This window comes from Eschrichtius robustus, chromosome X (genome assembly GCF_028021215.1).
Source record: "Eschrichtius robustus isolate mEscRob2 chromosome X, mEscRob2.pri, whole genome shotgun sequence".
Classification (NCBI taxonomy): Eukaryota; Metazoa; Chordata; class Mammalia; order Artiodactyla; family Eschrichtiidae; genus Eschrichtius; species Eschrichtius robustus.
The window spans coordinates 67,009,463-67,034,862 of record NC_090845.1 but is presented as its reverse complement, the minus strand read 5'-3'; positions in this window follow the sequence as shown (position 1 = coordinate 67,034,862).

Sequence of the window (25,400 nt, the reverse complement as noted above, 5' to 3'; positions counted from 1 at the left end):
CCTACTTCATCCTGGACCTGTGGCCACCAGAAGCCTTGAGATATGGTATGCAGCATTATAAACTGTGGTGACTAAAGGTGGGAGATGGATGATGAGGGGGATCATGTCAGAAATATAGGTGATAGGTGGGGTCCATTGTGGGTATCACAATCTATCCTTCAACCAAAAACATCTTGAAATGATTTTATTGCAAGGCAAGCCTGGATTACCTCACCTGGATTTATCACCCTCCCTGAAAACAGCAGGATCAGGTACAGGAGCAACAGAAAGGGCAATGATGTAGACCTTCATGAATGTGGAGGTCCTGATTCTGCCATTAATAAGTGCGGGGGATGGGAGCCAGGTCAGGCAGTAGAGCCTGAGCTTGAAAAATTAAATTTCAATATATTTTTGGCCATAATTGCCCCATTAGGGAGCTATGTCCTATATTCAGATTTGTGGTCTTGGAAACAGTGTACCTATATTGCAGCAAGGCGTGTTACAAAGATTTTTATTTTTATGACATCCTGGTGAACAAGATGTAGCGAACACGAGCTGGAACATTGTTCCTTTAGTTGGATTCTGAAATAGTTTTTTTTTTAAAGTACTACTATTTATTGAGCACTTACTATATGCCAGACATTGTGCTAATAAGTACTTTGTATGCATTAATCTTTTAATCCTCACAATAGCCTTATGATCTATGTGTTATTAGCTCTATCATACAGATGAGGAAACCATTTACAAAGGGTGCTAATTATTGATTCTATGTTCCTCTGGATCCAGAATTCTTAAGAAGTATGTGTGTGTGGTGGGGGGGAGTAAGGTGGGGTGAGGGCACATGCTCTGAGGGGTTTATCAGAATCGCCTGAATGAGGGTTTTTCCAAACCATATAGGCCTTTCCCCCCATTAAAGTACTCCCCTTTAGAAGGCCTGCCTCTCCTTGAGTATCTCTGATGTTTTATGAGCTAATGTGATTGATGTGAATAGATGGTAGGAATGGCTCTCAGGTATGTAGAAGGCAGGAAAAAGGTTGAGCTTCACTATTGCAAAGAGAGATCCTTGGTGGTGAGCTGTAGGGCTCTGTACCTGGCTCTGTACATTCAACATTTTAATTAATGACTTGGATGGAGATGTAGAAAAGTATGCTCATTAAACATTAAGAGAACTGGAGTGGGAGGGAAAGTATATGTATTGGATGACAGAACCAAGAATCCAAGAAGAATTTATTAGACTGAAAAGGTGGTTCAAAAACAACAAAATTGATTTGATAAGGATGCATAACATCTTGCATAATTTTCATAAAATTTAAAAAATATTAGCAATTCTAAAGAATGGATATATGTTACATATGGCTGCCAAAAAGTTAATGGAAACACAGGCTCCAAAAGGAGGTGATTATCCCACTCTTTCCTGAGTTTGTAGAACTACACCTCAAGTATTGTGCTTAGTTATGTCAGTTATCTTTTAAAGAGGGACAAATACAAAATAGAGGCTAAGAAGAAAAGCCTGAAGGGCGGAGTGGGGCATGATTACTATCTTCCAGTATGTGCAGGGCTGTCATAAGAAAGACGATTTTATATATATCTGTAAAATGTGACCCCAAGGGACAGAATTAGGACTGTTATGTAGAAGTTATAACAGAACTGACTGAAGATGAAATGGGCTGTGTTAGAAGTGAATGAGTTCCCTATAGTAGGAAACATTTTAGCAGAAGCTGGCTGACTACTTACTAGGGATTTAAATTTTGCTACAAAATCTCAAATGCAACCTTAATTGATATAGTTCAGTGGATTGAGAGAATTGCCATGAGCATTTATTGAATGTTCTTTGTCTGGTTGATGGAGCGGGTGGTGATCAGAAAGGAGAGGAATAAGGTAAACCCTGATAATTACTAGTGAATCCAAGGAAACCCTGGGGTTAACTGGTATGGTCCAGCCAAGGATTACACCGAAGGAAGGAAATATTTACTAAGTACCTAGTGTGTGCCTTGTGCTTTTACACACATTATTTTTTAATTTTCACAACAATCAGGTGAATTATGTATTAGTAGTATTGCCTTTACAGATGAGAAAACAGGGGCTCAGAGAGGTTTAGTGACTTGCCCAAGGTCATGCAGCTAGTAAGTGACTTTGGGGAAGCACATCAGAACCCTATGTAGGGAAAAATGTGACAGAATTTCTAATTTTTACCTGATCACTTCTCCAGTTGAGTAAAGAGCTGGTATTGCCAGAGTCAAGTCAGGACTGTGTGAACAAGTGCGTCATGCTGGGCTGGGTGCCTGGAGTAGATGAGAATATCATGAAGATATATGATCAGTCTCTAGTCCAGCAGGTCCTGGAGGATGGTGTTGGAAGGCAGCTGAGCTATTACACAGGCTAAATGGCATGACTGTTTATTCATAATGTCTGTACCTTATACGGAATGCTGTCCTCCATAGACTCTCCAAATGGTACAGCTGTAAGAGGATGTAAAGATCTTCAAAGTCCAGACAATCCTATCTATTTTGAAGACCAAGAAGTTGTGACCCAGTGAGGGGAAGGGACTTCAACTTCTTCCACTTAATAATTTTGCCCCTGATATTGCCAGGGATTTACTTTTAAAAATATAATCTAGTGAATTTAGGATTAGAGTTTCTTAGAGCAGATTTGTTTTTCAGGAAGGAACAACTCCCCTATGAAGCTTGCTACTCTGTTTCAGAGGTACAAGATAGGTATGCAATCTTCTGGTTTGTTATTTTCCTCTAATATTATAGAAGCCAGCATGATAAAAATAAAAAGAGCATAAGCCTTAGAGTCAGATAGATTGGGTTTAATTTATTTACCTGAACCCATGTGAAATTGTTTAACTTCCTTGAGCTTCAGAATCATTATCTGTGAAAAGGGGAATAATAGTTTGATTTTAGCCATGTAGAGTTTGAGATACTTGTGGAAAATCCAGGTGGAGAGATTTAGGAAGGCTGAAGCTCAGGAAAATGACCTAGTCTGGAGATGCAGATTTGAGAGTCCACAGCCAAGGGGAAGGTATATAAAGTCACAAGCATGGATGGCATTGCCTAGGCAGAGGGATCTCTTCCATATGACAGCTCTTCAGCTATTTGTGGTTGACAGTCATGTTATCCAGATTATTCAATTCTCTAGGCTTGACAACCCTAGATGTCAGAATTATCTTTGATAATTCTGCACTTGTCTTGAATTCCAGCCTCTTCATCAGCCAAGTTGTTCTTTTGAGGACATAACATATTTTGGTTTTATTAGTCTTGAGGTGTGGTGTTCTAATGCTAAACTCAGTACTCCTGGTATGGTGTGGAGTAAGAGCAAGACCATCACTTCCTTCATTCTAGACACTGTACTTTTATTTGTGTGGCCTAAGGTCACGTTAGCTCATTTTTGGTCTCCACGCCTTACCACTGACTCATATCATGTATATTGTTGACTAAACCTCCTAAGTCTTTTAGCAGGTACTACTGATAAGCCATATTATCGACCCTCTAATTACGAAATAGTGATTGTGTCAGCGAGTCTCAAACCTTAGCATGCATAAGATTTACTTGGGAAGCTTGTTTAAAATGCAGATCCTGGGCACTCAGTCACCACATTCTGATTCAATAGGTCTGCAATGGGACCCAGGAATCTGTTTTAACAAACACTTCAGGTGACTCGAATGCAAGTTGTCCTTTACAATACTCTGAGGAATACTGTCCTATGACACGGAGAAAACTGCATTTGACCCATTTTAGTTCCTGGCAGTGACTTGGCCTCTATCCCCTTGCTGGTCCTGCTTCACTGCAGATTGCAGCCATTGAAATAGCAGTAGAATATCACCAGCCCCATCTCATTTCTTGATATCTAACACTTGGATTTAGTGGGAAAGGTAAAACTTTTTTTTAACCTTGCTTTTCCATTTTTTGAAGCTTCTTAGAAACTCTGGAACTGGCTGACCTGTATTTAGAAAGGCACTTCATTGGGAGCCAGAATAATAGAGGCTTCAAAAGGTGAGGTTCTTTGATTGATGATTGGTGACTTGTTATATCCCCAAAAGATACACTATCCACCAAACTAAATTTCAGGTGTATTAAAGAATTTTATGCAAAATATTAAAGACTGAAAAATAGAAGAAAATGTAGCTGAATAAATTATTTCCTCTTTGAATAGGCTTAAAATAATATATGATATCACAAAGGAAATGGTTATTTATTGTGATTTTGCTGTTTAAAATGTCCCCCAGGCATAGTGCTGAATTGCTGTCTAGTGTTCCTGAGTGCAAGAAGGCTGTGATGTGCCTTATGGAGAAAATACGTGTGTTAGATAAGCTTAGTTCAGGCATGAGTTATAGTGCTATTGGCTGTGAGTTCAGTGTTAATGAATCAACAATATATACATTAAATAAAGTGTCTTTAAACAGAAACACACATAAGCAAGGTATGTATTGACTTGTTGAGAAAAATATTGTTACGGAGGCTTGCAGAAACCTAACTAACTCTGTGTTTCCCCAGGAACAGTCATTCAGGATTTGCCAATTCAGTGTTTGCAGTAACTTTATAAAACATAACTAATGTGAATAATGAAAATCAACTGCATACAGTTATGATTATAATATAACATGCTAAATATGTCAAAATACATGTAAATTGATTTAAAAAGGAAGATCCTGGTTTTGAAAATGAGCAAAGGAAATATATATGTAATTCGCAAAACAAGGAAAACAAGGAAAACAAACCATGTATATAAGCATTATTGAAAAAAACTCTTCTATTTTACTTGTAATCAAGGAAATCAAATTGAAGCAATGATGACATGTCATAATTTGTTGCCTATCAAATTAGAAAAAATAGAAAAGATAATATTCTGTGCTAATTAGAGTGCAGTGAAATGGTCATTCTTGTACATTGCCAGTGGATTAAATTGATATGTTGTTTTGGGAAATAGCTTGAGGATATGTATCGATAGCTCTAAAAATCTCAATATCTTATTACTTAGAAATTCAAGTTTTAAGAATGTTTCTTGAGGAAATAGAGATTCAGATAAAGATTTATGTACCTTCAGTAAAACATTATTTGTAAAAATGAGAATGGAAATGCCCAGGAATAGGGGAAAGGATGTATTATAGATGGAAACAAGATAGGAGACTTAGAAACTGTTAAAAAATATTTTTAAAGAAAAGTTAATGGAATGGGAAAATGTTAATGATTTAATTGATATAAAGCAGATTATGAACTATATGATAAAATTAAATTATACTAAAGTTATGTATACAAAGCTAACTCAACCTGAAAATAAATTTATTTAAGAGTAAAGCATATTTTATTGTATGTGTCTTTAATTTCTAACCAGGAACTAGGGGTAGATGGGATCCCCTCTGCTGTCTGGTAGCCATCATTTTAACTTTATTCAGTTGGGTATATTTTAGTAGGTGGGTCAGTGGGTTTTGTCAGAACAAGGACCTGGGAACTACTGGGCTGGAGCAGACCAGGGAAAGACAGAAGTTGGACTCCCTTTCTTCTCTCTTGCCCTTGCCCCTCCCTTTCTTCTCCTCCCCTTCCTCTTATCTCCCCTCCCCATTTTTCTCTCCTCTCATTCTTCTCCCCTCCTCCTCTCCCTTCCCCTTTCCCTCTCCTCTCCTTCTCTTTCTCTCCCTCTCTCACTCCCTGTCTCTCTTCCTCCTTCCCTCTCCCGACATTTGGTAATACAGAGAAAGGAAAGATTCATTCTGATTTGGGTGAAGAGGTGATGTTGGCAGGATTTTGTAAGGCTTCAAGAAGAAGGTGACATTTGAATTGAGTAGTGAAGTACATGTAGGATTTTTCTAGGTGGAAAATTCAGGGTACATCTTGACCTTCTTAGCTTCTAAATGTTAATGGTGCTACCCTAGACTTTAAAAGCAATGCCTTTGGGAGAGACTGAGAGCAATTTTCCTTTGGTATGGCTGCACCTAGAATTTTCTACTGCTTTTCCTCAGAGTCCAGGTAAGTTGTCATATTCTGATGCCCTGATCTTGGGATCAATAGAGGATGTACACAGAAAAAAAATTCAAGAATTCTACATCATTTTGATGAATCAGGTATGTAATGTGGAGACTGGATTAAAGGTTGGGGAGATGTTGGGGCAAGAAGGAGAGAGGAAGAAATGTTTGTTGAGAACAAAAATTTGTTGTGGTGTTATAGCTCTTATTTAATTTTACTGAGTGTACTTAACAACTCCATAAAGTAAGCAATTATTCCAATTTTACAGATGAGATGTAATGAGGGTCTGAAGTAGGGTAGGATAGTGGAGGTAGTGAGGAGTGGATGCATGTAATTTACATTTTGGAAATAAAATTGGATGTAGCAGTAGCAAGGGTGGAGGGATTATTAATCAGCTTAACTTTAATGTGCAGCTAACCGTTGGGACTCTGCTTAGTTCACGGAGTTGTACCAAAGTTAGATGAAATAAGGGCTGTGGCAGTGTTCTGTACATTGCAAACCATTGTACCAATGGGAGATGCTCAGAAGCTTTGAGCCTCAGCAACTTGGGAGGATGAAAAGGCTATTAATGGAGGTGAGAGGAAGAGTATATTGGAGGGAAGATGATATTCCCTAGTTCTTCAACATCTCCTCCTGTGCTTGTCAGATCACCCTTCTCATGGCACTTATTATTTTCTACCGTTATATATAGAGACTCTGTCTATGTAAATATCTGTAAATGTATAAACTATCTCTGGAATAATACATAAGAAACTGTTCAACAGTGCTTGCCTCCAGAGAGGGGAACTAGGTGGGAGTTGGCAGAACCCTTACTTTTCACCCTGTACCCTTTATACCTTTCGAACTGTGTATCATAGGCATGTGTTACCTGCTTAAAAGAGAAACTTATAAAACAGACTAAAAACAAAATAGCAAAACCTCGTACTCCCCCAATACATTTACATCTCCTGTAGTTTAATCTCAGAGTTTCCCCTGTGTACTATGTCCTTATTTGTCCATGAAGCTTTTCCCTAACCAACCTAACCCATATCCTATACTTTTTGACCACTTGATGTGGGAGCCAATGGGAAGAAGGAAATTTGAGCTAGCAAGTGTAGACTACTTTTTCAAAAGATCAGTGGGGAAAGGAAGGGTATTAGGTAAAGTGGGACCTTGGGGGTCAACAGAGGGTTTCTAATTTAGGTATTTCTTTATTTGAGGCTAGGAGAGACTTTTGTACTGTTTATAGGTGGAGGGGAAGAAGCCTGGAGAGAAGTTAAGATAACTGAAAGGGAGGGGTTGTAAACAGGCTAGTGGCTTACCAAAACTATCAGAAATATTGAGATAGAGTTGCAAATGAATATGTTTCTACAGAACGAACTGTTTAGAAATAGCTTTTAAAAACCCCAAAAGCCTTCTGTAAGGAACCAGATCCCAGAACAGACCCCTGTGTGCCCATTTATAGCTCTTGAGTCTGCTGAGCTCTATCAGGCATTCATTCAACAAATGATAAATAATTTCTATGAGTAAGGCACAGAACAAGGCAAGGGTTGTGTGGCTTAATTAAATGTACTGACTTGACATTCATGAAGGGGAGAACATTTCTGTGAGAATAAGTCTGTTTGAATGTAGTTTTGATGATGGATTACAGGGGTCTAAGTGTTGCGGATTCTAGCAGAGCCGCTACAGTGCTTGGCTCCTAGTAGGTGTTCAGTAAGTGTTTGTGACATAATTCGTTTATTGAGCACCTCCTATCAATCAAGCACTGTGCTAGGTTCTGGGACCACATAGATAAAATAGACAAGCTCCTACTTTTTGAGGTGCTTAGGTTTAGTGGTGGTTATAATAGGGTGATATATTTAATGACAGAGGTAAAAACAAGGGTAGGAGGTGACCTACCCTAGAAACAGAACTAGATTGCAGTGTGTCAAGGGGTGAGTATGGGGAGAGGAAGTGAAGGCAGTGAATGTAGACTGTTCTTTCAAGAAGCTTGGTTAGAAAGAGAAGGAAAGAGAGGGCAGCAAACAGAGAGAGGCAGGGTTGAGGAACTGTTTCTTAAACCATGAGAGGTCTGAACATACTGTTGTGCAGAGGAGAAAGAACCATCAGAGAGGGAAGGGGCGAAGATTCAGAAGTAAGAGTAGTGATTGATGGAAAGAGATTTCTGAAGGAATAGGAAGGGATGGGAGATAAAGCTGGCCAGGAATTCTTAGAAAAATTGTTGTATAGCACTGAGAACTTTCTTAAAGCAGGAGACCATGAATTTTTTCGGTGGTACCAGGTCAAAATGTGATGAGTTAAGAATATGGAAAAGATAGTTGAAGTCATGGATTGTAGGACCCAGGCCAGTCAGGAAAGAAAATTAGTCTGGAGGAGACTGATAAATTGGGAGAAAACAGGAGACCAAAGAATAGGAATTGTAAGAATGAGGAAGTAAAAGCCCTTAAATGGGAAAAGAAACAGTAGCCAGAGAGTTGCAAATACAAATCTAAGATATTAGAAGTGGAGCAGTAATGAGTGATGAAAAGACCCTGGATGCAGCCGAAGGTGTGGACAACTGAAGTGCAGGGAAGGTCTCTGGAGTTGAGCCAAGTGGTGCTGTATGGTTTTATTTTCATGGATGTTAAAGTCCCTCCATAATGGTATAAAGACTTGCATCAGGAGCCAAACATTCAATTTATGTTTGGGAGACACCAGGAAGTAAGCCAATGCCAGTGATGAGACTCACTGGTGGGAGAAAGCTAGTGTCTCAGTTGTCATTTACCTACCTTTCCAGACAAAGGGGTAAGTGAGAGAAGATGTGCTGGGTATCTATGACCTTGGCTTCAACTCCTCGAAGGGCTTCTAAGATAATGAGATGGCAGACTCAGGTTTCAGAGGATGTTGACCTGTGACTGTGTACTCCAGCCTGTCCCAGTAGCACCAGCTGCCTAAAGACCTAGCCAGTGGAGTAAGGCAGTGCAATGTCTGTGGCTAGCCAGTAACATGTAACTCCCCAGATGCAGTGAGAACTGTAGGGCTGATGAAGAACTGAATCACACAAAAGAGATGGAAACATGTTCTAGGTTGAGTAATTCCCCAGAAAGTGTGGAGAGCTACTGATCTGTCCATGCATTTCCATGGTCTTTGCAAGAACAGTAGTGAGTAATAACATATGAAACAATTTATCTCATTGATGCTGTGAGAGGAATGTCAGGCAATGAGGCTAAGCTCCTTATGTACAGGAGACCTTTTGAGGTACAACTTTGGTTACCAATTGGCTCCACACTTTAGATCCTGGTGGGGGAGGTATCCCAGAGGAAGAATAGTAACAGATAGAGGTTCCCAACTTTGGAGGTACCTGTGAGGAAAACCCAGAGAAAATAAGGAATAGCTTCAAGAAGCCCCAAGCTGTCCTTTCTCAGTAACAACATCAAACAACAACAATAAAAATGATGATGATAGCAGCTAACACTTATATAGCACTTATGCCAGGCAGCGTTTTAACACTTTATGCATACTAAAGTTTTTTAGGACTTAACAACAATCCTGTGACATAGGTACTAATAGTCCCATTTTCCTAAGAGAATTACACATTGTTTTCCCAGGATTTATCCCCATTCTACCCCTATTGTGGTAGTTTGGGTCCTGGGTATGTATTGAGGTAGACTGTTGCCTTTCTGAATCTTTGGAGATTGTTTTGGACACATGGTTGAGACCTTGCCATGGGAGTCATGTGTTGCTGTGAAGTAAACCTGAGAGATGCCTTCACAGAGGTTTTTATAACATGTGTGTGTGTGTGTAAATATATAGATTATCTCTGGAAGGTAACACAGGAACATTTTTCCATTTCTCCATCTTTCCATTTTCCCCTGAGTAACACTAACACTCCTATACACATCGCAGGGCTTAATGTAAGGGAAGGAAACATAACAAAAGAGGAGCTTGCTGCTGAATTTTTGCTATTTTTTTCCTGAGAGGGCTTATTGTATCCTATAATATTCTAAATAGGTCCATAACAAACCTCAAAAGTATACTTTCTATATTTTATATTATTAAGAGAGTAAAACTTAACACTCGCCACTGTTTCTGCCTATACTTTTATTTGAATGGAGGTTATAACTTGGTCTGAGGTCTGCTAGGTGTTTGGTTTAACAGAAACATTCTATTTCAGTTCACCCGAGGGACCTAAACTAAAGAAAACCATCATGTAGATGTCTGGCCATTCAAAAGAGTTTTCTGTACCCTTGGAATTCATTGCAAATTCTTTTTTTAATATGAGACCTCAACACACTCTTGCTCCATACACTGACCTAGTTTTACCTGTGTCCTCTCATTTTTCTCAGTGCCATCTTGTCTCTTCCCTTCAAGGTCATATACCAACTACCCCCAAAATGAAAATCTTTTCCTGGTTTAACCTTCATATACAACCTAGAACCTCTCTCTTCCCAGTCCAAGCCCCTGCCCTCATTTCTAATTTTTAATTCGAGAGACTGCTTATTATAGTTAAGTTTCAGGGTGAATTAAAAGATCTTTAAGGTCACTTCTTTCTTTATAAGTCTTTGGTTCACTTGAAGCAAATATTTCACATTCCAAAGAACAACCCTTCCTCTTGGCCCTCCTTCTCTACCTTCCTTAGATTTATGGTGTCAGGGATTGAATACACTTCTTTTTCCAGGGGCAGCTTAGGGAATTCACATTGCTTAAACCAAAGAAATAGACTGTTAATGTTAACAGTGAAATATCTGGTCCTACAGAGGCCGATGTTTGGGTGAAGGCCTTCCTAGTGTCCCTCACATCCATTTACCTTTGTAAACTGTGATTTTCCCCCACCCCACCTTAGGCAAGGAAAGGACCAACAAAACAGAAAGAAAAAAGAAGAAAGAGGAGGAGATAATTTTAAAATGTTAAACAAGTGAAAAAATAAAAAGAAGGGAGCATGTTAAAGGATCACAGGAACAAACTGGAAAGAACTCCCAATGGCCAGAACTCGAATAATTGGAGCAACATAATAAATAATATGATATTGGGTTACAAATACTTTATTTGGATATGTGTCCCCCATCCAGAATATGGAGCTTAATCTCTCTCATTCTAAATGCAGTCAGGGCTTAATGACTTGATTCCAAAAAGTGGAGTATGGAAAGGTGGGAAAAGTAACTTTATAGTGGGGAAATTTGACAAACATACCTCAGCCAGCTGATCAAGGTTAACTTCAAAAGCCATAAGTCATGTTGATAGTATATGCTCTTTTTTGATGTGATGAGAAAAGCATTTCACCTCTGTGGTCTTCCTCTCCAAAACACATTACTCCAGTCTAATCATGAGAAAACCATTGGAAAAATCTCAACTGAGGAGCATTCTATGAAATACCTGACCAATACCTCAAAACCATCAAGATCATCAAAAAACAAGTCTGGGAAACTATCAGAGCCAAAAGGAGCCCAAGAAGACGTGACAAGTAGATGTAATATGGTATCTTGGGTGGGATGCTGGAACAGAAAAAAGACATTAGGTAAAGACTAAGGAAATCTGAATAAAGTGTGGACTGTAGTTAATAATAATATATTAGAATTAGTTCATTAATTGTAACAAATGTACCATACAAATGAAATATGTTAAAATAGGGAAAACTGGGTGTTGAGTAAATGGGAACCCTTTGTACTATCTTTGCAAGTTTTCTGTAAATCTAAAATTATACCACATTTAAAATATTACTAAAATGTTAAAAGAAGATAAGAGGCAAAAAGTGAAAAATAAGAAAGAAAATAAGATTTTTTAAAAAGAAACAATATAGGAAAAGAATATTAAAAAGAATATATATATGTATAACTGAGTCACTTTGCTGTACAGAAGAAATTAACACAACAGTGTAAATCAACTGTACTTCAATAAAATTAAAAAAAGAAACAACATAGAAAAAAGGGAAAACTTTAAAAGAAAAAGAAAGACCCTAAATTCTAAAAAATCCAAAAAAAACCTCAAAAAACCACCAAAACAAAAATCAAAACACAATAAAACCCAAAACCCAAAGAAAGAAGAAAAAAAGCATAGAAAAGAAAAATACGAAAAAGAGAAAAACAAGCTAACAAAAGAGAAAAAGAAGATAAAAAGAGAAAACCTGGAAAAGGAAAAAAAAAACCCAAATAAAAAAAGAAACAAATAAACCAAACACAGAAAACCCCCATAAAACATAAAACAACAAAGCAAAAAAGAAACAAGAAAAATCACCAAATGCAAAAAACTAAAATCTCCCCAAACAGAAAAGGAAATTGCTCCAAAACACAACAAAAAAGAAAAAGCAATGGGAAAAAGAAGGAAAGGAAAGGGAATAACATCAGCAGCAGTAGCAGCAACAAAAACAACAAAGAAAAAAACCCCCAAACACTAGAAAGGATAAAAAGAAAAAATCCCAAGGATAAAAAGCACAAAAGAAAGAAAAACACTTAAAGGAAAGGGAAATCCCCAATAACTATAAAAAACAAAGTTTGGGAGACATAAAAAGAAATTTGCTTTCTGTGGGTAGGTTTGTGGACCGTGAGAAATACCCACAAAATGTGGCTGTCCACAGTGCCCTTTGAGAGCTGTTGAAGGAATGAAAAGGGCATGTTATTGTAACATAGGCAGACAGGCATTTAAGTGGCTCGTTACCACCATATTAACTTTTCCCATGTGAGTCTGGGAAGCTGACTTTTACCCAAAGCCTCTGAGCCCTGTTTTGTTTTACCAGGGTCTGAGAGATGAACATTTATTGATGGGCTAGGTATGAGATCAGTATTGGGATGTGCCTGCCCAGATAGAGATATTGGTTTCCTTCTCAAAGTTTATTTATTGTGAATGAAGGCAGATTCTGGCTAGGCCACAGCTCAGTGACTGCTATGTAGTTCCTCCTAGCACTGTGCTGAGTCAGGGCCCTGGAAGTTGCTAGCCACCAACCTAACAAGCAGCCAGAAGGCAGTTTTTGACATCTGCTTTTAAAAACATGTGATTCTTGCCCACTTACATAAAGGGATGCAGAGATGGGGATTGTCCCAAACATCCAGAATCCCAAATAGCAGCATCCCAAACAGTGACTGTTCCAGATAGCAGGAATCTCAAAGGCATTTGGGTTTGGCTTTGGGGTACATTATAGAGTATTTTTGCTCTACATTTAAAATTGTTTGGTTTAGGCTGACGTTAAAATCTGTTTGGATTATCAGGGTGGGTCTTGATTGAATGGTGGAAGGTGATGGCTAGGATGAAACACTTAACCTAGATAATCCATAAGTCAAGTCATCTCAAGGAGGATCATTGAAAATTTGGTACTGATAATGATGATGGTGCTGCTGCTGCTGCTTGGGTGTGCATTTTGATACCCTGGTTCACTCCTCTGGCCTTTATATGGCCAGAAGTGGTAGCAAGCTGTGGCTACATTGATAGGACTGTTGGGGCACCTGTCTCCCACAGGTCACATCAGCGGGTAGCCAAGAGCCAGAGGCCTTTATATTCCCTGTAACTTTGTAATTCATCTGGGTCCTGGAGCCTGGTGCTTCTTGCACCTGGCACCTAGAATGGTGATGCTGGGCACTTTGGGGACAGATGGTGCATACCACAATGTCATTGGCCAGTTGATAGGTCATATCCAGAAACTCAGTTAAGATGCACACAGGATAGAAATGTGGGCTTGAAGAAGGATTATTAGATCTAGAATGAAGTTCTAGGATTTATTCCTGGCTCAATACCATATGAACCAAGTTGTCTTGGGCAAGTCAGTTAACTTCTTTTAGCTTCTTCTATACAATGTGCCTACCTCACAGAAATTGAGTATCTGTGCCTTTTTTTCTCATGATGAAAATTTGAATTAAGCCACAAATAAAAAATATAAATATATAGTAGAAGAGCTATTGCCTATTAAATCAGGGTATTATGCTAACTTGAAGGTACCATAACAAAAGACAGGATGAGGCATTAATCGTAAACCAATTTGTTTCTCCATGTTCAACCATGTGCTTCTTTCCTCTTCTAGTTTGTCTTCCACCTCACATCCCAGCCAAACCAGTCTCCTTCTGACACTTTGTTCACTATATGACATTTCAGTGGCATATTCAGTGGGTATAGAACCTCTTAGGGGCAGAAGATACCTTGGATTGAGTGGTGATATCCTGCCTGACACCAGGGAATTGGACTAGTGGTAGAAGACTTATGGTTTTTGCATACCAAATATTTTCCAAAAAAATCTTGCACTTTCACATAGGGCTGTCAATTTATTGTTTTGCTAATTAAGGACATTATAAAAATAACAACTACTCTCTTTGGTTATCATTTCATAGAAGAAGGGATATTTTAACATAAAAAGTAGAATGGACATAATCTCAAAATTAGAAATAGTTTTTAAAAATTAACTTTATAAAACAATCACTACATAAGCCTTGTTTTTCTCATTCTTCCCTTGGACCAGTGAAATATTCATTATGAACTGACATTTAGGAACTGCCCCACTAGATCTGTGTTCTAGTTTTGACTCTGCCACTAATTTACTGTATGACATTTGGCCAAGTTTCTTCTTCATTTTCCTCAGTTTCCTTATCCCTAGAATGGGGAAAATTAGATAAGATGTGATCCGAGTTCCTTTCTAATTCTAATGTTTAGGATACTTTCTAGCCCTTGGAATGTGAGTTTGTTCTGGAAAAAAAAAAGACTGATAGTTACAGAACCCCAAATCAAGTAGCAAGCAATTCACATTCCTGGCATGCACATGACAGAGAACACTTGTACCAGCCATGATGCATGACATTGGGCCTTTCCCTTTTCATATCCTTTACATTTTGCAGGGAGGAAGGTTATTTCTTTGAGATCAAATTGCTGGTTCTCTAAAATTCCCTACAATCACTGCATTCTCCTTTTGCTCCACTTTTACCCCCAAATAATACAAACTCAAAACCTCCAGGCCCTCCAGGTATGTGTGTCTGTTTGGGATTGTTGCTATAAAAAGATTTTTACCTCTTGTCTCTTTCCTCTCCCTTCTGTCCCTATCTTGTAATACAGGGGTGCCCAACCCCTGGGCTGCGGACTGGTATTGGTCCGTGGCCTGTTAGGAACCGGGCTGCACAGCAGGAGGTAAGCAGCAGGCAAGCGAGCAAAGCTTCATCTGCCGCTCCCCATCACTGCCCATTGCTTGCATTACCACCTGAACCATCCCCCACCCACCTCATCCGTGGAAAAATTGTCTTCCACGAAACCAGTCCCTGGTGCCAAAAAGGTTGGGGATCCCTGTTCTAACATGTACTTTCCATGAATCCTTCCCTATTTATTTTTCTTTCTTTTTTCCCCTTTAGACAGAAAACATGACCTCAGCTGTTGGTATGGTCCATAAATGGCATTATCTGAATTCTTGGCAAAATCCCAATTGGGGAATGTTGGGCTGCAGTTGGTTCTAGGTAGCTGGAGGAAATATAAAATTAATTAGCAACATAATTTTGGGCTTTACCTGCCTTGTAAAAGTGCACTAGTGTTTGTACTAGAAAGCACTTTCTGGCCAAAATCCTACTCTGCTGTTTTAAGAAGACTTGGATTTTAAATGCAACATTTTGAGCAAAGTGGTCATTTTATTGGCAACCCCAACTTCACTAGTCCTGGGCAAGAAATACAAGAGTAAATTTACGACATCAAGGCTACTGTCTTGGAGTTTAAGGAGAGTTCAGTCTGCACTTGTCTTAAGAGACCCTAGGTCTCCAAAGATGAAGTTCTGTTTCCTTGCCCCAACTCCTGCCCCTAGTGCCTCTCTTCATAGATTGTTTTCTTGGCATCTGTTTGTGTGATATCTGAAGAGTGGGTCACTGAAACAAAAAAACATGGCACTCAAGAGGCAGCTCAAATTTTAGTGATTTCTTTATATCAAATTTATTTAAAAAATAAGGCATAATGATATAATCCAAAATTTAATTTGGATTCAATTTCTCCAGTTGTTCACTCTTGAGGGTGATACATTGTTTTGTCTCTGGGAAGGCCTGAATTTAGGTCATTTGCCTATGATCCACATCCCGGCCCTCCCCCTACCCACCTTCCCACCCAGCCTTCTTTGTTGCCCTAGAGCTGGGCCTTCACAGCCTGGGGTAGTAGGAGCATGGCTCAGTGCACTTCTGGATTCTTCTAGCTGTACTCTTACTGGGGAAAATCAACTTTGAAGTGAAGCTGGGGGCCTGCCAGGAAACTGAAAAGGGGTTATTAAAAATGGTATTTTTCAAACCATGAGTGATGTTTTGATAGCAGAGGGTAACAGGTTACTTGGAATCTGAACTGCTTTGGGTTTTGGATTAAATTGCAAAGTTGGCTGAGATTTCAGACCCCCAGGGTCTTGAGGGCTGAGGACACAACTGAAAGCATATTAGATGCTGGCCACATCTATACAATACCAACCAACTAGTTAAAAAGGGAGAAGTCACTAAAATTTGTTGATTTAGTGTCGTGAACACAAAAACATAAGTTTGAGTTTAGCCTTGTTCTTAATTTAGTTTTATTTTAGGTTTATTCGTTTAGTTTTATTTTAATAAATTTAGACTAAAATATTTTGAGTATGGAAATAGCCTGTATTTCTACTGTAAGCATCATATTGCTTAGAATTTCACTATAGTCTCCCATATATTCCTACCCCCAACAGCTTTAAGTGGTAATGATTATATCTTAAGAACAAACAAACAAAAAAAAGAATTTCATGGGATTCTTTTCAACATCACCATCCCATTCCACTCGCCCAACTGTTTTCCTTAAGAAGTTATGACAGTATCTGAAATTTCATGATTGCCTTTTAATCTTTTGTTCATTTAGGTCTTTAAGTTTTAGTTTCTAAGAATCCTCATTCCATTATTTGACTGTGGCTTATCCAGGCCTTTGACATCATCTCCTCTGGTGCACAGTTGATAACCCTCACAGCACGAAAGGGCTTTCTGTCCTTGTGTCCTTCTGTTGGGTTCTTAGAGGTGTTTCCTTCTATAGTTATGTGTCCAAGAACTTTCCCATCCTCATGTTCCCTGATTCCCCTGGACTGGACCACCTACTTTTCCCTTAATATGTTCAGGATGCATTAGCTGTAGCCCCAGTCTGAGCCTTGGCTATGGCAGTTTTGAACCGTGTTCTCCAGGGTACCCCTCAGCTACCTGACAAGTTTTGCTCGGTAAAATTCTTAGGGAAAAGTTGATATTACCTTATTATTAGCTCATAAACTGCTATTTCTGACCTGGAAACCTGCAGTTTCGAGCTGCTTTTACTTTGAGCATGGCCAGCTGGACTTTTGTTGTGGACCTGTTCTTGCATTGCCTACTCCTTCTTCCTGTTCCTAGGCCTAGAAGGCCCTCCCAAGAAAATGGCTTGGGAAGCTATGGCCAAAGCCAGTTGAGTTTGGTGGTGGTTGGAAATGGGGTGGACAATAACTTCCAAGTCTAATCCCACTTGGATATTTTCTTAACTCAGGATCCCAGAAGTGACTTAAACTACTAGACTTGAAGAGGTCCTTAGAGATCTAATTTTTTTTGATGAGGAGACCAAGGTTGCGCTTAGGGATTTGGCCAAGGTCACAGAGCTGTTAAGTGGGAGAACTGGGATGAGAGCCTTGGTCTGTAAAATAAGTTGTCTAAGGTTATAGTTAGTAAGCATTGGTTCTGAGTGAGATTCAATCCCTAGCCATTTCAACTCCCAAGCAACTCTTTTCACTTTTCCTCATAGTCTACCTAACAATAAAAAATGTAACTAGTGAAATAGTATGCATACAGAAAATACCAACTCAGGTTTTGTTAGAACTTTTTAGGTCTTATCTCAGCTACATCATCTCAGGTCCTGCCCTAACCCTCACAGCTGCCTCTCTCTCTGTGGGATATCTGGGGTAGAGGCTCTCCTTTTGGTGTCCAGAACAGTCCATGGAAGGAAGGTGAGGGAATTTTTCTGCCTCTACAGAAGGCCCGTGCTGGCCTGAGGCCAACTTTCTTGAGTTTCTCCCAGGCGGATTACACAGTAGATGGGGGTAGGGGAGGCACAATTAGCCCAGACTGTTTATATTTGGTCTGCAGTTTGAGAGATCAGACATTCTGAAGAGAATTGAAAACACTTCTTTCTTTGGATTCCTGGGGCTGTGTAGGGAGAGATTGGGCCCCATTTGGCACAGAGTTGATTACAGCATTCAAAAAAAGCTCCAATATTGTTGCCCAAGGCTGAATGGAAAGTTTTCCTTCCAGTCAGTGCTGACTCCTAAATCCCACACCTTCTTAAGCCTTTGATTAGCAGACACCTGCCGCCAAGGAGACCAACAAATAGGGGCTGCTCAGAAGGTTCCTGAGGGTGGATAAGTGGTAATGAAGTCTGGATGGGAGGAGTACAATGATTTGGCACCTCTGCTAGGTCCCCAAGGACCAAAAAATCAACATTACTTTTTGCTGAGATTTAAAAAACTTTCTTTGAGTTTTTTGCTTTTGACTCATTTATGTGTACTGAACTTATCAAAAGTATCACTTTGCTAATGCTGCTGTGTCCAGAAGTTTACCTATCTCCTCAATTTTTCATTTGAGGTAACAATGTCAGCCATCCTACCTTTTATCATCTCTTCTTATTCAAAATGTTTTAAAGAGAAGAGACTAGAGACAGAAGGTTGCTATATTATTGATGACCACTTCAGGGGAATTTGTGGCTTAGAAGAAGATGTTGGAAGAAAGTTATGATTAATGCAAAGAAAAAAATAATAATGACTAACAAATAGAAGAACTTCAGACCTATGAGGGAAGAGAGAGATTTTCTAGATCCCTTGAATCAACCTGCCTTCATGTGAGACTATCTCTGAAAATAAGCTTCCTGTTAATCAGCATGAAAGATTATTTAAAAATACTAATGATTATTTATACCCCAGTTACTTTCAAAAAATATTTTGGATTGCTAAGAGTAAGGATTTTGATCTGATGGGAAGTCATTGCAAAGAGGTTCCTTCTGCAACTGGCCCTGATGAGGTATTTACACAGAGCAAAGCACATTGGCCTAGTTGTCTTGGTGATAGACAGCTTGGCAGCAAGTGCTGTCTGCACAGCTCTGAGGTGGGGTTGAACTGTCTGTAATGTCTCCATTCAAGTTTGGCTAATTGAAATCAGGAAGAAAAATTAATGTAGAAAGAAGGTGAAGAAAATTACACCTCCAGTCGGGTTTTGCATGTCTGTCAATGTGCTGGGTAAAAAAAGGTTTGGGGAGTTCTTGTTCTGTTATTTTTACTATGTTATTGTTATACATGAGCTGGCACATTAGCCTCCAAGACAGGGTTACCACTTGTGGTATATGCCAATTTCCCAAGGACCCCAAGTGAAGTTGAGCTGTGTCACTATCCACACTTCATCAACATAGTACTTGAGGCACAGAGAAAGCAAGGAGCATGTCTCTGGAAGGCAACCCCACTAGCATTCAGTAAGAATGTTATATCTTTAGCCAGGATAGGAAGCACCATGCTCAGAGCCAAAATAAACCAAGACAGAGGACTTTAAACTCAGGTCTATGAATCCCCAGAAATTGTATGCAAAAAATCATGTGTATATGCATATGTGCATTTTTCTGGGGTCTTTAGCTTTGATCAAATTCTCTAAGGGTCTGAAATCCTCCAAAAGTTAAGAACAACTGCTACATAGATTCAGGTTTACAGGCTTGCCCCCTGGTTAGCTTTTCCTGGTATTTCCCAATAAGGTGACAGGAGAATGCTGGAACTTATATATTTGTCATATAGATCCACTAGCTAGACATGCTCTAGTTCAGAATAGTTAGATGTGGAGATCATTTAGCACATTATTCTTTAGTAAAATAAAAGCATACATATTCACCTTTATTTTTCCTTAAATATGTCATAGTAGAGTAAGGTTTACAGAAATGCAAACATGTACAAACTAAAAACTTTTTAATCTATTTTTATGTCATTATTTAATTTCATCTTATCTTCATTGCTTTATCGCTCACTTCCACGGAGTATTGAAATATCCCTACTTCTCCATTTTATAAAGCCACTATGCATCTCTTTGTAAGCTGTTGGCATTAGTAGAGTCTCATTTGATGACATCACTTTCCTTTTTTCTGGTAATGTTCTTAGTTATTACTAACTAATCACTCCTTTTTATTCTGGTTCTCCATCTTTTCAAATCAGCTACCTCCTACTGTCAAAAATCTAAAGCAGGACATTTTAACCTCATTGTTGATGAAACTGTTCCAACTAAGAATGGTTATTATTGCTTTAAACTTATCAGTTGATAATTATCAGGGTCTTTTACTTTCTCATTTATTAATTTCTTTACTAAAAAATTGATGAGTGTATTATCTTTATGTTTAGAAAACATTTTAAAATATGTATCTGTTGGAGCCAGCCAGGTTAACTGCTAAGGAGGTATCAATCATGTTTTTAAAAACTCTCAAAGGAATGCTATGATATTAAATATATGTATGTTCTTAAGATGCCTGAGACTGTTAGAGATTCAACTGAAGATTTTCTGTACAGCCTGGATCTAAGAAAAAGGGATCATAATAGGGCTCAAATACCTTCTCTTCCCAACATCTTTGACTTTTAGGGAAAAATCAAGATATTTGAATTGTCTATCAAGAGAAAAGTAAATTCTTGGAGAGTGAGAAGCTAGTTTACTGAGTATGATGGTTGGCCCTTTATGAGATGATCAAGGCTGGTCAACACATCATTCTTGGTACATGAAAAAAATGTGCCAAATTCCCACTCCATCCTTGAACATCACTCTTCTCACGGGTAGAGGCTGGCATTAGGGTGAGTGCTGGGAATGGGATATGGACAACAGTTTTACACATTGCTTGGTACTTTATAAAACAAATGAAAGTGTAATGGTTTGTTGTTTTAGGCCACATCAAAATGGCTGGGCTAAGGTAGCCAAGTGAAAATTTCCTGGTGTCAAAATGTTTGTATAAAAATCTGAATTGATGCTCAGCTGAAGTGCGGCCTCTTTCAGGGGCTTTCCCAGATGCCCCCAGTCAAAATTAACTGCTCTCCTTCTACTCCCATAGTCCTTATTCTGTACTTCCATTATAACACTTATTTTGTATTCCAGTAAACTGTCTGTACAACTGATTCTTCTTATTATATTATGAGCTCTTTGAGAGCATGAGCCATGTCTTAGTCATATTTGCTGGTTACAATATGCTTTTCATTAATTCATTTAGTTATCACATATATGTTAAATGTATATTGTGTCCAAACATTCTGGTGCTGGGGACCTTAAGACGAAAATACATAGTTCCTCATCTCAAGAAGCTTAGAGTCTGGTATAGCATGAGCTTAACACATATTGAACTATTATGTTTTCCCTTCTCTGTTATTTTGGCTTAGAATAGGAAAAGAAAAGATATTTGTGCAAAGAAGACTCCATATTTCTAATTTCTGTGTCCTTCTGAAGAATATGTCATTTTTCTCTTTTAAGTGTTCAAAAAGAACACTTTAGAAATACAGAGATTTCTTTGCAGCTACTAAAGAAGATATTTTTGGTGACAGTATGTGCCCTGAAATGAAGGCTTTTAGTGTGCAATCTTATAATTTAAATCATAATATACTGAGGTAAGAGTGGGGCTAGAGGAACAAAAAAGGTATATTCTAGGGAATTTGGAAATGTTCCAATGTCTGTACCATGTGGATATGTGGTGTATAAATTATGGGAGGGAGGTGAAGTTAGTGTGTAAGAGGATCTGATTAAGTCAAGATGGGTTTCCAACTATATGAAGTCTTCTGGAATTAGTGAGAGAAGAGGTGAAGCCTCCCTTGATATCACATTAGTCGAACAGAAAAACTTTCCTACTGATCTTTGCTCCTAGGGTACATTTACCTTTGACCTGGATGCATATATCTTAATGCTTGTTCACATCTTAAGTTTAATGTTTTGATATGGTTGTATATATTTCCTATAAATACATATTTGACTCATCTTTAGAATATTAGCTACCAGTAAGCAAGCCAAAGCTTGTGTAAATTTTGTTCCAATACTCCTGTGTGGTAAGTTTCTTACTAAATGCATTTTGAGGCTACTGATGATGCTGATAGTCATTTCTGGAATGGTCTATTAAGGATAAAATTGATAAATCTTTTCTCACAGTGGAACTGAAAACTCTGAACCAACATTTCCAGGTGTGAATGATACATCAAAGAATGTTTCCACAGTCTGTCTTGAGTATATCATGTTAACAATAAGCTATTATTTGCAATTTTATTTTCCCACAAATTTCCCTTAGTTCAGAGTTCTCATGAGTTTGCTTTGGCTGGGCACATTCAATACATACCAGGAAAGAGAGCAACCTCTTACTCTAGATGCGGGAATCTTTGAGGAGCTCTGTGCCCTCTTCCCCCCACCCCCAAGCATTTTTGTCTATTCTTGTCAGCTTATCCAATGAGGTGAATGGAATCTGTTAAATCTGGTTGTTTGATAGGCTGAATAAACTGATTAATTGACAGAACTAATAAACGGTTATACTGAATTAATTACTTGTGAAACAGAACTGACCTGTTGATAGACGGAATTATCTATTTGACTGAAGTAATTCCTTGATTGAATTGACTGGCAGAATGTTCCCTTGACCAAATTGACTTAATTTTTTAAGATTGACTTTAAAAAATGGACTTGACTGTAGGACTGAATCAACTCTTTCCTTGCTAGAGACAACTAACTAATCTGTTTCGTCAAAATGATTGGTTTGATAACATCATGTTGACCATAAGCAAAGTTGGAAAAGAGTTACAGAATAGGAAATTTTCATCTCCTTGGCATATAGGAGTTAAAAAAGAATAACTCTGAATTGAGAGTCTGATTGAGAAGTTTTGAGCTTGCACACATCACATGTCTCCTATCTAAGCCTATTAACTGTACCTAGAGAGGCCCATTGGTCTGATGAATTTTGAGAGAGTGCAGTTTTCCAAGAGCAACATCATCTCTCTGCTGGGCACTGGCTTATTCTTGGAACCAGATGAAAAAGTTAAAATTAGTTATTGGGAATTGGGTGTGATTTGCAGAAGCAACTGAAATAGGTCATTTTAAAAGTAACATAAAAAATAAGTGCATTGGAGGAGGATTGAGGAAAATACACATACTAAAAATACACTTAGAATTCATTGCAAGCATCATAAATTCAACTTTAACAGACTGCTGGAAACCAAAACAATACTACCCTATCTGCTAGCAGATGAATGGCTGGGGTAGGGATGAGACAATCAGAATTGGGCCAACATAGTGACTTCTCATGTTTGTAGCTCATCTTTGGATCAGTTTTTCTAAAGGAAGCCATTTGGTGAACTCTTCCTTTTCCTTTCTAGGTCCATTCTTCCAGTATTTTAAATAAGACTCAAATCTCTTTCATCCTTTCAAAATTACCTCTAACTCATACCCTCCAATCAAATTGCCTTTTTCAAATTCTCTTTTGTTGTGTGAAACAGTAAAAAATCTTCCATCCCTGGGAGTCTGGCTTTAGGATCAATAAGAATGTCTGGTTCCACCTACACTGCAAATTCAGATGTCTAAAATCAAGCACATCTACCTTCGGTGTACATCCTACCCCTTCTTCTTGACTTCCCTTCCAAATCAAATTCTCTGATATCCTTGAATAGGATTTGGGAAACTGTGATAAGATATAATCCTAGCTGAAACTGTCTCAAGGGAGCTCAGTTACCCTATTTGCAACTCTGAGAAGTGATTAACGTAAAAAGCTCTCCCCAACCTTTCATTCTCTGAAGCTTTTGCTGACTCAAGAGAGCTCTGACAATTGGCTGTCTTATCAAACAGGAGGGTGGTGGAACAGAGAAGTTCAGTAGGGATTTATTGGAAAACGGGTTTTGGGGAGCCTCTCATATCACACCTACCTGAGGGGAGTTGGCTATTACATTGGATATATATTAACTTGGAACTTTCCCTGGTTACTTGGGAAAATTCACAAAGCTTTCAAATAAGCGAAAATGTACTCAATCTTGAGGACTAGGTGGCATACCTTAAGTGTTTGGAAAGTTCTCAAGAGTTGGCCATGCATATTACATTTTGGGTAGAATTTAGAGGTGAGTCTACCTCTGAGCATGCTGGGATTTAGCTCTTAGGGCTTAGGTAGCTATCAGATGTGTACAGCTGATGTCTTTACTGGATGGATAACTTGACAGTCACTACAACAATCAAGTCACAGATAACTGGAGAAAACACTTGTTTTGACATTTGTTGAGTATCTACTACATGCCAGGTAATGTTCTAAGCATTTTACATGAATTTACTTATCTTCAATACAACCCAAAGAAGTAAGTACAATTAGTATCTCCATTTATAGATTAAGACATTGATTAAAAGAGAACCCTTGATCACAGGTGGCTAAGTCAAGATTTGAATCCAGGCTCAGTCAATCCATATAAAATATTATAACTATACCACTTTATACTTATATGATTACATTATTTGCTTTTTATAACATTTGTGTATGTGGGCATTTATTTATATTCTACCATATTCCAGAAAGTATGTCAGCTTAGAATATCATGTAAGGTAAAAAATATAGGTGATATTATTTTTCTTTTATGAGTGAGGAAAAAAAGCAGAGATGAATTCAGCTAAATAGTAGGATAGCCATGACTAGAAGCTGAGTTTAGTGATTCATAAAAGGACCTGGGAATTATTGTTTATTTGGCAAATTTTGTAAGGGCTATGAGGCACAGTTAAATAAAAGAGACTATAAGAATAAATGAATATGAGGTAGTATCCCAGTATCACTGGAGGGATCTGGTAAATAGTAAATGTTTAGCAGGTATTAAGACACTCTGCTTAGGCACTCGTACCATGCAGATAAAGTAGACAAGATTTTTACCCTCAAGCAACTTATAATCTAGTTGGAGTCAGCCATGGTTACAGTAGTATGACCCATGCTATGGTGAGAGATAAGGCAGACTGAGGGCACGTCATGATGGCCTTGTCTACTGTGCTTAAGGGGTTCAGGTTGTAGCCCCAAGGCAGTGCAGACTCATTCAACTAGGGTAGTGATCTGATCAAATTTGTGGGAAAGTTCACTCTGCTAGAAGTGTAGAAAGTATATTGGAGAAAGCTGAGATTAGAAGCTTTCAACTTTGACCCACTCCTGATTTTGTTCTGTGTAGTCCATACCTGTCTTCTTTTATTTGTTTATTTATTTATTGAAACACTTTTCAGTGGGTGTCCACTATCTTTGCTAGGTGTAATGGATATATAAGTGAAAAGAACTGCCCTCAAAAGCCTCACAGCCCAGATGGGAAGACATTCACTATAAATATATGGATGACAATAAGAGTTTTAATTGTTCTATGAACACAGTGATAGGGAAGCACAAACTGCTAGAGTATCTGGAGAGAGTCTACCCTATTGGATTGTAATAGCTCCTTGAGGACATGACTGAATCTTTTTTCCTGTATCCATAGAAAACATGAAGCTACATAGTAAGAGATCAGTTAAAATGTGTTGTTACTGTTATTCAGAGTCTAGCATTTCCAGTGACAATGAGCCCCAGAGT